The sequence below is a fragment of the Myotis brandtii genome, unplaced genomic scaffold (assembly GCF_000412655.1).
Source record: "Myotis brandtii unplaced genomic scaffold, ASM41265v1 scaffold257, whole genome shotgun sequence".
Classification (NCBI taxonomy): Eukaryota; Metazoa; Chordata; class Mammalia; order Chiroptera; family Vespertilionidae; genus Myotis; species Myotis brandtii.
In genome coordinates, this window is record NW_005359757.1 from 453,791 (window position 1) to 460,836 (window position 7,046).

At 44.6% G+C, this 7,046-nt stretch overlaps 1 long non-coding RNA gene across 1 annotated transcript; it reads right to left on the reverse strand.

Annotated features, from left to right (window-relative positions):
• Positions 1 to 352: 352 nt before the first annotated feature.
• On the reverse strand, positions 353 to 6,542 carry LOC106726376. The gene is made up of 2 exons (XR_001362441.1): positions 6,340 to 6,542; positions 353 to 509 (listed from the first exon to the last, which is right to left on the reverse strand). It is a non-coding gene; the product is annotated as an uncharacterized LOC106726376 (long non-coding RNA).
• Between the last annotated feature and the right edge of the window lie 504 nt (positions 6,543 to 7,046).

The window sequence follows — 7,046 nt, forward strand, 5'->3', positions numbered from 1 at the left end:
GAGGTAACATAGCTTAACTCTGAATACACAGTAAGTGGCAGACAAGGCGGGAAGCGACTGATTCCAGGCACTATTGTCTCAGTGGCACTTTGTAAAAATCAATGAGCCTATCAAAAATACGGTTGGTACTGAATCATCTCACATTTATTTTCTGGTTTTCTAGGCTTGGATTTAACCCCATATTTATTCATCAGCTGTTTTCATTATGCTCATCCACTTGCCATTTTATAGCCACCAGTTAACTATATCTTGTTCACTGGGAACGTCAGAAACTCTCCTATTTTCCTAAATTAACTCTATCTGTGGCTTTTTATTATTTTCTCATTTTTAAATAAAAAATCAGAAAAGGATGTAAATTGCTGTTTCTTATCATCACCGTCATCATCATTCTACATGTTACCGGGTTTTCGGTCTTATTTTGGCTCAATTTTTCTCATTTGTGTTGTAAGTTCCTTTTGGGTAGGGACCATGTCTTTTCATTGAAAACAACAGAGCTTCAGAATAAAAGCCTGGAGGGAAAAAAAAAAACTGTTAACAATTGTTGCTTCTGGGTTAATGGGCTTATGAGTGATATTTATCCTTTCTGTACTTTACAAAGTGCTTATAATTAGACAAAATTATTATTTTAAATCATGTTAACTTTCCCTATCTAGGATAGCATATATTGATTTCAATTAAACATCAACACTAAAAAATATCTAGGAGTAACAAAGTAAGAAACAAAATTTCTACATTAAACCCAAGGCAAGAGCTGTATGTGTTAAAGGCCTAGTGAGAGGAGGGCCACTCCCACAGGGAGAAAGGAGAAAAGTTGGAGGGAAAACATTGTAGTGACCTCACCATTGCTCCCCTGAATCCAAGTGGCCCAGGTTTCTATACCTGCAGAATGCTTTCCATAGGCTTACAGAATGAAACCTGACTGTGTAGCTGAGCTGGCATGACTTAGTGGTTGAGTGTCAGCCTATGAACCAAGAAGTCACAGTTTGATTCCCAGTCAGGGCACATGCCTAGGTTGCGGGCTCAATTCCCCATGGAGGGTGTGCAGAAAGCAGCCAATCTATGATTCTCTCTCAGCATTAATGTTTCTGTCTCTCTCACTCTCCTTTCCTCTCTGAAATCAATAAAGAGATAGTAAAAATAAAAATTTTAAAACCTGACTGGGTAAAGTACAGCATAAGGAATATAGTCCATAATCCAATATATAAAAACCCAGGGTCCGTAATGACCAACTGAAGGCTTGTGGAAGTTACTCCTGCAGTCAGTGCTGGGTTGCAGTGTGGGCATAGCAACCCAGCACTGACTGCCGAGGGGGGCTGCAGATCAGGCCCGGAGAGAGAGGCAGGGTCTGATCTGCAGCCTCGGTGGCAGCTGTTGATCAGCTGTTGCCTCTCTCTTTCTCTCCGGGCTTCACCAGCAGCCAAACCTTTCTCTTTCTCTCCAAGCCTCTGCGGGAGCTGCTGATCAGCCCCGCCTCTCTGATCAGGCCCAGAGATAGGCCTGGAGATGCTAACTAGCATAGAATCCGGCCAATCAGAACCAAATCTGGGTGAACTGTGAGGAGCCAATGGCTGCCTAGGAGGCAGAGCTTTTCACACTGACTGGCATAGAAACCAACCAATCAGAACCAAATTGGCCTGCAGAGGAGGGCAGTTGGGGGCGAGATCAAGCTGGCAGGGAGCGCAGTTGGAGGTGAGATCAGACCAGCAGGGGAGGGCAGTTAGGAGCAATCAGGCAGGCAGAGGCAGTTAGGGGTGATCAAGATGGCAGGGGAGAGCAGTTAGGGGCAAGATCAGGCCAGCAGGGGAGGGCAGTTAGAGGCAATCAGGCAGGCAGGCAGAGGCAGTTAGGGCAATCAGGCAAGCAGACACATGAGCGGTTAGGAGCCAGCAGTCCCACAGGGATCGGGCCTAAACCAGCAGTTGGACATCCCCCAAGGGGTCCCTGATTGGTGAGGTTGCAGGCTAGGCTGAGGAAAGCCCCCCTCCATGCATGAATTTCGTACACCGGACCACTAGTCTTACTAATAAAAGCCTTGGTGGTCGTCACACTGTCACGCTGTTATGCCCTCACGCTATCACAATCCATCATCAGGAGGCAGCCAATGACAAGGCAGAATAGGCCCTTGACATCAGGGAGGGACAGGACCTGAGCACTTGGCGCAGAGGGAATAGGACAGGCTCCATGAGAGGGAATGCAGAGCCAAGCTGCAGTTACACTCAGCCTTGAACTTCAGTTTCCTGGTGAGTGTCAGGTAGCTCTCCCTGCCTTCACCTAATTTCGAAGTTGAGACTTCAGAACGTGGCTCAAAAGACTGAGAGCCTCTGGGGTGGTTGGGAAGGCAGGGGGCGAGGTGGCCAGCAAGTGGATTGGCTGGAGGCGGGGCAGCAGGGTTCCGGGATTGGCCGGATCTGAGAGGGCAGGGCCAACCTTTAAGAGGTACGAGGGGGAGTGTAAGGGAGTGTGCACTTGTGTCTGCCACCGGCCTGCCGGGTTTACTCTTGCACGGCTACTGTGGCAGTGGCGGCAGTTACTAACCGAGCCCGGACGGAGCAGAGGCCAGCAGAGCAGAAGAGCATCCCAGTATCCCAATACCAGGCAGGGTGGCCCACAGGTCATGGCCAAAGGAGAGGGCGCCAAGAGTGGCTCCTCAATGGGGCTGCTGCCTATAAGCCTCCTCCAAGTTGGTGAATGCCCGGCCCAGGTGAAGGTGAGAACCTGGCATCTGGGTGGAGAGCAAGGAGCAGCAGCGTCTGTGGAGCGTGCAAGATGTCGTAGGGCAGCGGACATGGCCCTGATGGCAGGTTAGGCCTAGGGGACCCTACACATGCATGATTTAATTATGCCCTGGGCCTCTAGTCTATATATATGGAAGGTTAAGTGACCGTCTGACCATCCGACAAGTAGCTATGATGCACACTGACCACCAGGGGACAGACACTCAATGCAGGAGCTGCTGAGCTGCAGTGACTTGACAGTGGCAGTTCTCGAGTGACGCACCCAGGAACTAAAGAGGAAAGAGCCCAATTCCGGGGTGCATCACCCAAGAACTGCCCTCTCACAATCTGGGGCCTCTTGGGGGATGTCAGAGAGCTAGTTTCAGCCCAGTCCCCACAGGCCAGGCCGAGGGACACCACCTGCCAGAGGGACCCCACTCCCTCCACAGATGCCCTTTGAGCCACAGCACCGCCCCAGGTGCAGCTGGCCGAGGAGGGACCATGGGAGGTTGGCTCCAGGGAGTGTTCATCCCATCTCGCCTAGCCCCGCCCCACCAGCCACCTTCTAATTAATTTTCTTTCAGTGTGCACGAATTTGTGCACTGGGGCACTAGTATTGTAATAACTGTGCATGGTGCCAGGTAGGTACTGGAAATATCAGGTGGACCACTTTTTAAAGTATATGACTATCTAACCACTATGTTATACCCCTGAAACTAATAAAAAATAATATTGAATGTCAATTGTAATTGAAAAATCTAATTTTAAAAAACCTCACTATGTTTCACATGAGGGAGACAAGCACTATAGTAAAAACATAATTATCACCTGCCCCAGTGCATGGGGCCATTGAGAGTCCCAGAGGTACTTTTTCTAGGTAGTGTGATGCTTCTGAAATTTTGTCTGTGATTGTTTTAATCATAGATTCTGATATAAAAAGTAATGAAGCTAATTCGTTCTGGAAAACCCTTTTTCCTTCTATCTCAGGCAAAAAACTTAGAAGCTAAAAAGACTTGTTTGTTTTTTTTAATGAGGATTTATTTGTCTGGAATTGCTAATATTTTGAAATCAGTAGAAACCATTGCTGGCTGCTTCCTGATGCTCTCATTATTTATTGTTACTCCTTCTGGTGTCATCAGTTGTGAACTGGTGACACCACAGTGCATTGTCTGTGTTGTATTCATCACCCAAGTGCTCCTGAGAGGACAGGTGGTTGAGAGAATGACAGAGAAAATATTGGAATCTCTCCTAGGCATGAGTCAGAGAGGAAGTTGCTAGTCTTTGTGGCCCACTGAGGGAATGCATGCTGTGCTCTGGAAGCACCCAGGGAGATCCCCAGCTGTCCTTGTCAGCACAACCCTGACAGGAAGATCAGAATGGCTGCTCCAAGATGGGGCCAGGCCACAAAACAGAAATTACAAGTGACAGAAACAAGGGAAATGGGAGAGGGCGAAGGGCTGGGGCAGACTTTGAGATGAAGTTCTCTAAAGAATGAAATCTTCTACAACACCTCTGGGAGGTGGGAAGGAGGTACAATTCAACAACAGGTTTTTCTTAGTTCCTTCTGGAAATACAGGTTTTCCTCTGGGCCAGATCCTAATGAGGTAGCTCAGTGAATCCTTGAAGGACAACCATTAAAGGCCTGATGTCATGATTTGTAGACCGATTAACCAGGTTCAAATCCCACTTCTGACAGTGATCTCAGGTAGTTATTTAACTCTCTCAGCCATGGCTTCTTGTCTGTGAAATAAATAATGGTACTGAACCCATAGAAATGCTATAAGGATTAAGTGAAGAGACATTTAAAAAGTACTGTGTATGTAAAGTACACCGTGCCTGGCACACAGTAAGCCTACAAACAAATGATAGCTATCATTAATTATGTGTGTGTGTATGTGTATAAAATTGTGTGTATTCATATAAATAAATGTATATATATAAATAAATGTATATACAGGGTGGAGCAAAATATGTTTACAGTTGTTTTTATGGAAAATAATACAATTATTAATAAATGATAGTACCAGAATAAACTCTGTGTTTCACATGCTCACAACTGTAAACCTACTTTTGCTCCACCTTGTATATATGCATATATACAAGGTATCTTTGGGATACCTTATTTATTTATTTTATATCTTATGGCAAAGAAAGATTTGAGAAGCACTTGGTTTTGGTTTTGGATTTATTGAAAGTGATTAAAAGGATGTGAAATATTTTATATGTCAGCTCCCCTAAAAATGAGTCCAAATAACAAAACACCATGATAAAGTTATTTTGTCTTCCTGGTTAATGGCTTTCCAAATTCACTGAGAGTCAGCTTAGGTAAAATGATATTTGTCTGTTTTTGTAAATATGTTTTTGTTGGTTGAGTATCATCCCATGCACTGAAAGGTCACCAGTTTGATTCCGGGTTAGGGCACATATCTAGGTTGTGGGTTCAGTCTCCTGGTTGGGGTGCATGCAGGAGGCAACTGATGTTTCTCTCTCATATTGATATTTCTCTCTCTCCCTCTCCTTTCCTGTCTCTCTACAAGTCAATAAAAATATTTTAAAAAACAGGCAGAGACTAGGAAAATATTTACATCTCAAAGGGGCAAAGAAAGAATCTACAATTGCAATTACCACCAGGTACCACCTGTTTTAGGTTAGTTCCCCACTCCAATCTATAAGAACATGTCTCCTGTCGTGCTCGTGTGGACATTCCCACCATTTGAGTCATTCCCCATGTCAGACAAAGATGGGTGACAGTTTGTAAAGACCACTGTTACCATGCTGGTGTGTTTTGGGGGCAGCAATGAAATATCTGCATCTCTATTAGCCGTGCTCTTGGGGCGAGGCCCTCAGCAAAATGTTGGAATAGACAAAGGTTCTCCTCCCTTCCCCGGCCCCTCTTAATGTTTCAGACACCCGTGCCCCCAGAATCTCTCCTTTCCTTTCTTTTCTTCCCAAAAATCTTGCTCCTGAATCTTATACAAAATGTAAAAAACTGGCTAAAAGTTTAGAGGAAGCCAGAATGTTTATACTAACTGAATCTTACACTACATGGTCTGACCAACAGTGGGTTGGAATCTTAACAGACCTTCTCCTTGATGCTGAAAGTGTCCCCTCCACAGTGAACCACAAGACAGGAAAGTACCAGTGGGGACCCAGCCTGACAAGGACCAGCCCTGCAAGGGTCTGTGCCAGGCCAAGGAAAGCAGGCACTACAGTGAATGACTGGAGATGGGGGAGGATGGAGATTTTTGAGGTGCTTGAGGAAAGATGTCAAAAGGATATGTTTAACCAAAGTGGGGTGATGGAAACCAATGTTTGTTTCCTCCCTCTTACTTTTGCTTACGATGAGCTCTAGAGATGAAAAATAAGGAACCAAAAAAAAGGACCCTGCTATCCAATTCTATTCCTCAAGCATCACCTCTAGCCTTTCCTTTTGGCCTCAAAGCTATTTTGTGAGAGGAGTTTGCCATACTTCAAATATGAATACAATTGTGTCTATATCTACTCTCTCCAACAATGCCAGTCTTAATGTATGTCCCCAGAGCATTGTAAATGAATACTAGTATATATAAAGTAGAAGAAAGAGTGTTTGGTATGTTATAAGTGCTATATACATTGTAGCGATTACCTCATCATTATGGTGATGGTATTGAAGATGGTGAAGATGATGTGACGATGGTGGTGATGATGATGATGATGATAATGATGGCACCACAGCCCTGATTGTGAGCCATCTTTGGCAAAGGCAGAAGACAAAAGTGCCCTGGTTATAGCTGCTGGGTCAGCATCATAAAACACAGAAACTCAGTAAATTTCCAAAAAGGAAGATGTAATCATCCTGTTCATTGTGAAGACATAAGATAGAATGAGTGGTATTTTTCTAGGGACAGCCTTCCCCAAGGATTCTGGTCTTACTGCCTTGTATCAATCAACCCTGAAGGTAACTGAACCTATCCTTATTTGAGGTTACCCAGCACCACAAACAAATGCAACATCTGGATGTGGAGTGTTCCCAAATCTGGTGACATCTCCTAAGATATTTCTTAGAAGAAATTCATCAGTAACTCGGATATAAAGAAAAGTTCTGTGATATTTGAGGAATGGTCTCTCTTTACTCCTATCAGCATCCTTGAAAGTTACCAGTTAGATTTATTACATAACAACAAGAACCACCAAAAGCAGTTCTGCTTCCTGGGGAATGCCAACTTCCAAAAAAAGCAATAGAACTGTTGATATAGAGTAATTGGATGGTAAACTGAACCAGCAGGGGTGTTTTGGTGATACTTTTTTCTTAAAAGGGAACAGTGCAGTAAAGACAGTTTGTGTTTATGCATG